Source organism: Parus major, chromosome 13, assembly GCF_001522545.3.
Source record: "Parus major isolate Abel chromosome 13, Parus_major1.1, whole genome shotgun sequence".
In the NCBI taxonomy this organism is placed as follows: Eukaryota; Metazoa; Chordata; class Aves; order Passeriformes; family Paridae; genus Parus; species Parus major.
In genome coordinates, this window is record NC_031782.1 from 14,536,085 (window position 1) to 14,547,207 (window position 11,123).

At 38.9% G+C, this 11,123-nt stretch overlaps 1 long non-coding RNA gene across 1 annotated transcript; it reads left to right on the forward strand.

The window, feature by feature from the left end:
• Positions 1-3,361: 3,361 nt before the first annotated feature.
• Positions 3,362-4,601, forward strand: LOC117245100. The gene is made up of 2 exons (XR_004499326.1): positions 3,362-3,468; positions 3,870-4,601. It is a non-coding gene; the product is annotated as an uncharacterized LOC117245100 (long non-coding RNA).
• Positions 4,602-11,123: the final 6,522 nt, after the last annotated feature.

The following is an 11,123-nucleotide window of genomic DNA, read 5'->3' on the forward strand; positions in this document are numbered from 1 at the left end:
ATAGGAAACATCTTAATGAAAAAATTCTACCCAGATGACTTAACATTAATATTAATAAGCTGGCTTTATCACACATCTTTCTTTAATTTAAATTGAGTAGACATACTTGAATAAATGGTACAGATACCATAAAATGAATATTACTTTTAATTTAATTTTATGGGATTCATTCCTATGCAATTCATCAGGTGGACAATGCAAACATGCATCCTAAAGGAGACATATGTCTCCTCATGTGGCTAAATACCACTTAGAATGATGGTGAACCAACATGCATCCTGCATGCAAAGGCAAGTGTTGAAAACTATTGGTTCCTGGGATGCTACATGATCCTTATTAATTCCTGTTGAATATTTAATCTCTCTCCCTCTCCATAACAGGAAATTTTGGAGTAAAAATTATCTGACACTTTTCTTGCCACCTATAGAAAAGCTGCTGGGTTGTTCCAGGATCAGGCTTGTGTGTTGTAATATCACAGGTTCTCAGAAGCTGCACACTTAAGTCATTGTTTTTCCCTTGGCACTGAAAGCCACCCCCATTCATGCCCCACAGCAGACAGCACACAGAGCTACAGTTCAGAAAGAGCTTTGCACTGAGACTTCTAACATTTTTGTCATCTGACATATGGCCTCCTTAATAATCAGGTGACATCAGGTGATGGTCACTTCTTACTTGGTCTAAGCACTCAACTTCATTGATCCCAGATTTGTTCTGAGGAAAAATGCAAAGCTTACAGAAGCTGTTTTTTCCCAGGAGCACAAAGTCATCTCCTGTTGTGTTTGGAAGTGGTAAATTTGAGCTAACTCTGGCTAGTTCTGAAGCAAGATTGTTTTCACATTTGGATTTATCTACCCTTGTCTCCGTGCACCTTGAGTAGATATGTGCCAAAAAATGTGATATGCTGTGCAAGACGTGCATGCAGAGCAGTCACTGTTTTCCTGTTATGTGTATCCTTGAAGATCTTTAAACCACTTTGATAGAAAATAGATGCAGCCAAAGAATATATATAATTGCCTGCCCTCAAGCAAGGATAAGACAGTGTAAGTCACCTGCAGGTTTCTTTGCAATATACTATTCCTCGTTGTCATATATTGTGTTGTTTACAGCAAATACTGTAAATTCAATGGATTTTTTGATCTTAGCATTAAATCAAATACTGTAACTTTATGCAATTTTTGAAGACAGTATTTATGCAAATAAATATGCAAAGAGGCCAGGTCTTTTATCCTCTGGCAAGTTAGCAAGGTAGCCCTTAAAGGCTGAAAGTCCTCAGACCACTGCCAATCATGACTTTTTCTCCCTCTATCAAAGTATTTAACATTCCTAGCCCTGCACAGAAGGGGAAAAATAAGGTCATAGCTGTGGAAAAATCTGTTGATCATAACTGATAATATGAAAATGAAGCAGTCAAGCAGGCTGTGGATAGCACAGCTCAGGTCTACTTACACAAAAGCCAAGTTAGAAATGCAGAGACAGAAACATGAAAATTCTGGAACATGAATGAAACAGAAGCCATCAATTGTGATTGGTGATTAAAGATTAATCCTTTAGTACTGCTGATATTTCCCTGTTGCCATGTGGGACAGGTGATGGCTGGAGTGTCCTGATATCCCAAATACAGGGGGAGTAACCAACAAACATGACAGAGAAAGGGCTGACCTAAACCCTGCAGTGTGGACAGCAAACAAAAACTCTGCAACTTGAGAATTTTCTGAGTTTACAGGGTTTTGACACAAGTGACAGCAGAAGTATTAACTACCTCCTGCAAATTTTGAGCTTTAGTGTCACAGTGATTTCTGCACGACTTTGAGAGCTCCTGGGGTGGTTGGGGTATTACTGCTCTTATCTAAGTGATCCAACAGTGAAGCTGTCTACTTTATTACATATTTTTACTACATATTTATTGAGATTATTCATCTGCTAACTAGTTTGAGTTTGCAGGTTATATTTGTAAAGGAAATTTTCACCTGAAATTTATTTTTAAAGTTTTATGTTAGATTTCAGGGGAGAGTTACATGAACAAAACACACGGGTCTGTGTATTATGTGCAAATAAATCTGGAGATATGTACAGGCTGGATTTGGATAATATCAGTTAAATCAAGTGCTAACTTTTAAATACTCCCGAAGTTCTGTGAAAATTATATTTTAAGCCCCACTCTATTACCTACAAATTATGCTTGTTGAACCCAATGTTTCCCCAGTAAGAAAGAAACAACAACCCAAATCAAAAAGCAAGGGTGGTGTGCATTTTATCCTGAATCCACTGACTGCTTCACATATTCCTATAATAAGCTGGAGGATTTAATGGCAGGAGCAGCACTTTGTGGAGCAAGCATGAAACTGTACAGGGACTGGGAAGTAACTCTGGAACTACTTAAACTAAAATTGCCACCAAGGTTTCTGTCACAAAGCTTCATCCATGGTCTCACAGCAGTTCAGACTAATTCTGTATTTGGGTAACTGCTGTATAGGACACTTTCATCACATCTTCCAAGGGGAGTTAAAAAAAAAAAAAAAAAGAAGAAAATTTCAAGCAGTTTCAAATCATCAAAAGTTTTAAAAATAGGTGTGTGTTGGGAGAAGGGAGATGGACTTTGTTATACAAATTTCCATGGTCCTTGTTACTTACTATTTTTTTCCACAGTGCAATTGACACTGAATCAGGGCTCACAGCTGAAATGAGAGCAGTGAGCACTCAAGATTTACTCTGTCCCCTGGGTCTTTACAAGCTTTAACCATGAACTGCAGATGCACATTCGGTTTGGAAAGGAGACACAAGGCACTTTGGACCTGACAGTTATTTTACGCAAATGGGATAATTACATTGATAGAACAGAGAAAATGAGCTGTGCACAAATTAGCAGTCAAAATTAAATGCCTGTGTAATTAAATACAAACAAGGGAACAGCCCAGTTTTAAAGGTTGCCGATGAAATTGCATCAGAGTTGGTGTAAAGGGCCAGAATTTACTGCTTTTTCCAATTGCAGGTTTACAACTCTCACTACAAATTTGAAGTGAAGTGAATGTGTCTGCTTGTACTCCACACAGTGAAATAATGCCATCCACTTCTGTTGGTTAGAGCTTCTCTGGGGTTCTAGAGCCTGGGGAACTGTAGTGTTTCACTAACTGTAGTTGTAGGTTAAACTCAGGTGGAGAATATCTGCTCCTGCTGCAATCATTCAAATGGCACTCTGCTGTGTCTCCAGATGGAGCCCATTGTCATAACTACAGCACCCAACTGAAATCACCCTCTGATCAATAACATGGCTTCTTTACTTCTATCCTTGGAAACAAAAGAATATCTTCCTTCTTTAAATTACTCTTTAAAAGGAAAATGCATCTGAAAACCAGTTTTTCATCAGAGTTTTTGAACTACTTTTTCCAAATTTGCTCACACTTCCAGCATAGGACTATTTTTTTCTGATACTACAAAGTGACCTGCTGAAAAATCTGCCAGAAATTGCAGGTTTTTAGATGCTTTTTCTGGTTATTTAATTTTAAAACACTGAAAAAGTCACTATTGACTCTTGAAATCTATCATCAGTCTGTACTTTCCAGCCAGGAGAGAGTGGGAAAAGATATAATGAGACCATACCAGCCATTGCACATGCTCTCACAATGCCCTGACCACAACAAAATACAAGATTTATGCATCCTACGTGTCTTGCCCAAGTTCAAAAGCTTATGGATTGAGTCTGAAACAATGAGCAAACAAATGCCAGTAACTCCAGGGAAGACTGAATCCATTTTCCAAATACAGTGAAAAAACAAAGGCCATTTAATAATGCCCAAGAGTCAGGTCTTTTGCTCATGTACACAAGCTTTTCCTTAGTATCTTACTAAATTGTTTGTTTGCTTGTTTTTTAGGAGAACCTGCCTGGCTGGAACTGAAGGGGACTGAAGCAAGAGGTGTTCTGAACATGGTAGCTCAGCTCAACTGATGTAAAGAAATTCACAGAAGTCCATTTGCCTGGTAAAGCTGCAGTGGGGACAATTAGTGTCACAGCAATTACAATTATAGGAATTGGTTCTACAGACTTGGTGCTCTGTCTACTTTATGCTTGCATTTGAACACTGCTAATATATGACAGAGAATAATTCTGTATGTATGAAATGCAGACTGATGTTTTCCTTTGTGTCCAGTGTATGTTTTGCTTCCAAAGGAAGGAAAATGCATTATAAAAATGTCTTCTTTATGCTTCCCTGTAAAGTGCTAGCTTCCTGCATATCATGGATGTATTTGCATTTTGTTCATTTGGAAACTGAGGTTTGGAATGAATGGACATATCTGAGGTGAGGCAGTAAGTTGGTGTTACAAATGAGTGTATGAGATCACTTTAAAAAAATCACTGGCAAGGGTATGAGCAAAAGTCAGATTTGATCCTTTTAAGAGACTTTAAAATCCATTCCCCTTTATCCTGCATAGCAGTGTTACCATGACAGCTGACAGTCACAGAGAGGACAGCATACCTGGGTTATTATGAGCTTGGTTAAAAATTGTAACTCAGTGAAGTTCCCTATCCTGCAGTCAAAGGTACTGCTGGAAACACCGCCATCCCTCTTTGCCCTGCACTCCATCCCCTGTTCATGTAATTATATCTTACAGCTTGTAATTATCTCCTTGGTGCAGCCCCCTAAGAAACAATAAGTCCTCCTTACCTTTCTGTAGGAAGGAGTTAACACACATTCCCACTGAACAGGCCTAGTTAAGCTGAACTGCTCTTTAAAGAATTACAGTAGCAGAATTTAATTACAAAAACATGTGTGTGTATGTATATATATATACATTATCTTCATTATCCAGATTTTTGGACTCAGTAGAAGCTGTCTTCTCTTTAACTTTCTGCATCTGTCATTATTTGAGCAGAAAACACTCTCAGAATGAGCCAAAATTTTAAGAGCCCTGATCATTCTGCAGTTTCTTCTGATTAGTGCTGGTAAACAGGTGCACCCTACACCTGCCATGGTATAAAAGGTGAGTTTTACAAGAAATATAGTTCTTAATTCAGCATGCACCACCTAGTATTTGTAAGGTAAGCCCAGAAGAGCTATATGAAATAGCTAAACCCTGCAAGGACATTACTCACATGTTCATAATGTATATTTATAAAGAGATTTTCCAGTGCTGAGTTGGTGATACAAATGTAAATGCATTTCCTGTTGTCTGAGGTATTTAGTTAGTGACTGCATTAATTCTGTTACCTTGCTGTTTGCAACACTTCTGTAACAGATGATCATGTGAGTACCAGCAAGCGATGACAATGTAAATACAAATAAAATAACTTTATATACCATTTCAGATATAGAAAGCACATGAAACCTAACAATCCAAGCATAAAAAGATAGGATCATGCATATTAATAGTCTTAAAATGTTGAAAATTACAGTGAAGCATGCAGAACTACATTCTGTATGTATGATTAATTTTAATTTTGAAAATCTCTTTCTAAATCTGTAAAGTTGTGTTCTGAAATAGTTTGTCTGTCCCATAAATCCTGATAATGGAAAGGGAACATATATGGAAAGGGGTTTCATGGTGTCCAAAGTTACAGAGAGAAGAGCAAACTCTTGCATTCCTATCACATATTTTAGATATTCTGTTTCAAGTGTGATGTGATAGTACTGAAATTACCTCATACAATCCCGAGCAGTTTGAGACAATATGGAGAAGGAACAGTAGAATGCAGCAGTAGCTGTTCTCTGTGGTGGTAAATTCTGACTCTAGAAGGAAAAACAATGGGAAGAAATATGTGTTAATAGTAATTTAGATAGAGAGTTTTTCTAGAAAAAGACATGACCCAGTAATGTAAAGAATAGAGAAAAAAAAGAAATAGTAGTGTTTGTAAAACCATTGGAAAAATGTCATGTTCATTATACAGTAGGGATATATATAATAAGGAATTAAGTAGAAAATTATGTATTACTTTAATCATTTTCATTTGCATCTTGATGAAAAATAGCCTGGTTTTCCTTTTAATTGCTTATATTATGTTAAACAGTACCCACAAGTAATGTCAGTGCTGTTGAAAAGCAACTCATAAAGTATTACTCTAATGTCACACATGGGTAAATGATTGGTAAATCAGTTAAAAAATTGGCAAAAATGAGAACAGAATCCAACTCAAACCACAATTCTTGGGGGGCGAAAAATCATAGATCTATGTTTATAATATTTAGCAATAAAATTTACAGCCCTGTTATCTGCCAGCTATGCAAAAACAAACACTTGTGCAGGAGGAGGAGTGTGCCATGTGTTTATATATAAACAAATGGCCTAATCCTGCCCTAGGGCACTGCAGTGCTGGAGCACACAGAGCTCAGGGAGATAGCGTGGGCTGAGGGAAACCAGCCAGGCCAGGAGAGAGGTGATTTGTCTCAACCACCTAAAGGGAATGCAAGGTGAAGTTCCAGGCACGGCTCGAGTTCACATCTATGGGCAGACTGCAGGCTGGGCTCAGATCAGAGCAGGAGCCAGGAAAGCAGAACTCTGAGCTTGCCTGAGCCATGGGAGCTCTGCTTCAGGAGAGCTCCAGGACACCTGCAGCCAGTGCAGGACATTTGCTCTGTGCACCTTCCTCTGCTGTCACTGCTTTGGCAGGGACTTCTTTGTGTCACAGTCCAGCTCACTCCTCAGGCATGCTTCTCTGATCCAGGGAATACTGTCTCTGGGATCTCCCAAAAAACAGAAAGAGGCATAGGTCATACGAGGTTCTGTGCTACTGATACTCCTCTAGAAAGTTGTTTCATGTCATTAATTAAACGTGGAACATAATTTATACTCTGCATACTAGCCTCAAACTGCATTTCTCAACATAATAGATAATTCTTCCAGTTTCTTTCCAGTATCTAGGGAGTTTGATAATGAAATATAAATTAAATATTTACTTGCTGTCAAGCTCTTTTTCTTTTCTCATGTGGTATGGAGGAAACCGAGTCCAATGTATGTTACTGTTCTGTGAAAGCTTGACAGTCTCAGCAATCTGAGTTTGCCTTCATTAGAGAGGAGGCTGTCTCTGAGATGAATTTTGAGATTTGGGGTTATTCAGGTGATGGTTTTGCTATACAAGAAGCTGTAAGGGGACAGGGCAACAGTAGAGAACGAGGAAGTTGCATCCTTCCCGCAGAGCAAATCCAGAGATTTGTTTCCTGTGCTGATCAAAGAGGCTGATGGCCTTACCCTGCACACAGGAGGAGGCACCCAGTAATCCTCATAAAGATGATATCAAAAGCTTTTTCTGCGGGGTGTAGAAATCCTTGATTAAAAACCCATCTTTATTGTGAAAATTAGCCCTTGGTAGAAGTTATCAGACAGGCCAAGGTAATCTAGGCCTTAATCAAAACAGTAGTCCGTTGCATCAAGGCACGTCAAAGATTATATTCAATGCTATAAAAAATGACTCATTTGGGTCATTATGTATCTAAGATATGTTGTGCCCATGCAACAAGGTACACTAGTTTGCTATAAAAAAAGACACAATTTTATTATGTGGCAGAACTCAATGCATTTTTTCGGTTGGGTTTAGGGTGGGGGTTTGGGAGGGGTTTTAAGTGGTTGTGTTTTTACCTCTTGTCGTTGGCACCCTTGATGCAGCAACATAATGGACACACCAACTTTAGCTCTAGAAGCTTTTATTCAGCTAGTACCAGAAGGGGTCTTTAGAAAGAAAGAAGAGAAATGGGACACAAAGTGTGCAAAGTTTGTGAAGCTCAGTGTCTAAGGCAGTGGGTCTACTTTAAATGAGGCCATGATGGCAGTTCCATATTGTGGAATTTAGTGAAAAGACAAAGTGCTTTTTCTTTATTATTATTCTGTTTGGAGGACTGATTTTTCTGCTTTTGTTCAGCATGCATGGTTTTTTAGTGGATCAACTTTTTCAAGGCAAATCAAAACTGGCCTAACATATGTCCAATTTCCCAAATTGACTCCTCTCCAATTAGTTTTAACTCAGTCAATCTTTAGAACTCCTTCTCTTCCACCACCAGTTACAGGAAGACACAGAGGGACAGACCTAAAGCTACAGTCAGTAAGAATTTTACTTAAATTCTAAGTAGAATAGTATTCTAAGATGGAACATAGAAACGTGCAGATGTTGACAATTGCTGAACAGTTGGGGGTTTTCTAATATATTGTTCAATTTAGGTAGGACAGAAACAGCTCTGTGTCTCTGCAAATGCTTGAGTTTTGTGGGGGAATGCTGAAGGAAGACATTAAAATATAAATAAATCAGTATTTCAGGAAAATATACTGTGACTTCAAAATGTTTAGACCTAAACAACAGATGGTGAGGCTGCTGCAGATCCGGCATTACTGTAGAAATCACAAGCTGAAGAGTTCCTCCTGGCCCTTTTCACTGATTTGCCTTAAAGCCCAAGTGTCTTGCTGGTTTTATTTTAACTCTCATTTCTTTCAATCTTCCAGCCATCAAACTTTAGTTTTTAACCCATGGTTTTAATTCTACTTCTGATATTATCAGTCAATAAAAAACCATAATTGTCTCCCGAACAAAGGAGATACCCCACTTGCCATTCTGAAGATTTAAAATTAAATTGCTTCCCACTGAAGCTAAGCAGATACTTGGAAGACAATTCTGCATCAAAAAACTCAAACTGAAAGGTAGAATTAAGCTTACCACAGTCTCTTCTTTCTGTCTTTTCCTATATATCACTTCAGCAATATATCCAGAGAGTTATTACAGACAGATGCCACCTCTGATCTACTTTAAGCCAGATTAATAAAATACAAGCTCTTCTTTCTGCCATGCATAGGAACAACTTATGGGAGCTCAAACACTGACTTTGCCTCAGTGATGGGTTTGGATAATTTACAGAACAGTAAGGTAAGGACAATAAAGTATTAAAAGAGTATTTCAACAAAAGGCTCTTAGGTTGGCATCAAGTTTTAAGTAGATATGTTGTGCTCCATAGTTTTAAAACAAAACATAAAATTAAATAGACTAGGGATGACAGGGAAGCTAGATAAGTGTTGAAAAGCAAGTGGCAATGTGGTGGACAGGGACAGCAAGCAAAGAATGCAGGATGAAGTGCCTAACTTCAAGTGCTGCCTACTTAGGAACTGAAATTAGCAGTTAAACCTGTAAAACCTATCTAAGGATTTGTACTGAGTGTGTCATACAATGAAAAGCAATACTTTTACTAATGTTTCTTCATTACTAATATTTTTAATCTCTTATTCATTCATACTTACACTTAGTCATTGTGTGTTCATTATTATAAACAGCAACACTCTATCTGGCTTTAAATTAAAATTGCTTCCTAATTACTGTTTATTGCACAGGAAAAAAATGTTACATTTTATATTATACTCAACAGGCCTTCTAAAGCTTGGTTGGAGATAAGCAGTAAACACCGAAGCATTCTCATAAATCACATTTTTGCATATAATTACTATATGCCTGTAAAAGTGAAATTTCAGCTATTCCTGTGTTACCAACCAGCTCTGGCCTAGGAATTGATTCAACTTCCAGTGCAAAGCCTCCACACACCATTTGTTCTGCAGCTCAGATTTCCTTCATTTCCATACCATGAACAATTCATATCATTTTACATATAAAATTTCTATTTTAATAAATTCCTATATTTTCCTCATTTGACATTACGTGATGAAGGAAGTCCAGTCGCTCCCTTCTAGACTAGATCACACTTGCTGTCCTCCAGTGTCCTCTCTGGAAAATGTCACTTTTCCAGTAGCATCCCTGTGTTCATTTTTAATCATTTTGTTCTTCCCTCAGTATTTCTACTCCAGCAAGCTGGATTACAGCTGCTGAATTAGTGAATTTTGTTTGGATGAAACCAAAATGATGAGGTAGTGCTAAAGAACGCTGGTATAACAAAACCAGTGAATGTTTATTTATGAAATGGACATTTGTGTATTTACAAAATGGACAAGTGTGTGAAAAAGATTTGATCTCCTTGAACGGTCTCTTTTGTAAAGCCTACCAGTCTGGTCAGTATTTTTATGATCAAAAACTTAGTAATTTTTTCCTTAGGTCAAATATGAGAAACTAAAATGAGCAACCTAGGTTGTACTAAAATGAATCATTAATTTTATAAAACCTGACACAGTTTGTTCTAGGTTATGACAGAAAAGGGATGAAGCATTGCAAAGGCTGGAAGGTACATACTTTTTTCTCTTTTTCTTTTTTTTTTCTTTTTTTTTTTTTTTTTTGGAGAGGGAAATAAGGACTCTGTAAAAGTCAGCCAGCTAAACTGAATTCCAAGAAAAAACCCTTCAACCATGCTAGCNTTTTTTTTTTTTTTTTTTTTTTTGGAGAGGGAAATAAGGACTCTGTAAAAGTCAGCCAGCTAAACTGAATTCCAAGAAAAAACCCTTCAACCATGCTAGCAATATGTATCTTTCAAATGGCAAGAAATTTTAGGGTAAAAGTCACAGTAAACCTGAATTTGTCAGGAAAAAAAGCTGTACCAAAGCAGTCTAATAGCGTTCACCTTGGCAGGGCACCATCCCCACAGCATCAGGGCAGGAGTGACAGACCCAGAACAGGGCTGTGGTACTGCAGGGCCTGGGAAGAGACACCGAACTCTGGAGTCTGGACGTGGAAAAGACAGGTAAGGGCCCACTGAAACACTGCATCGGTCTTTAAACACTGCAGAGAGAGGCTGAACTCAGAATAAATAACCTCACATATATATATATATATATATATATATGTGCGTGTGTGTGTGTCTGTAAAATAACAAGAGTAGCAAACACCTAGAAGAGAATTACAGGAATTCTGCTATCTGTTTCACTGTACCTTTAAAGCAAAGTCAGATCGAGTTGGCCATGACCCTGAGCTGTGGCCCTTCCCTGGTGTATGTCTCCGAGCCAGCGCAGGCACTGCTGGCCCTGCAGCCGCAGGAACTGTGAGGCCACCGAGGAACCGGAGCTGGGGCCGGCGGAGCCCCCAAAGCCGCCATCGGCCCGGTCCAGCCCGGCCCGGCCCTCACAGCGCTCCTGCTGAGCCCTCACAGCGCTCCCCCTGAGCCCCCACAGCGCACCCTGTGAGCCTCCAGAGCCGCCATCAGCCCGGCCCTGCCCTCACAGCGCACCCGCTGAGCCTCCAGAGCCACCATCGGCCCGACCCGGCTCTGCCCTGCCCT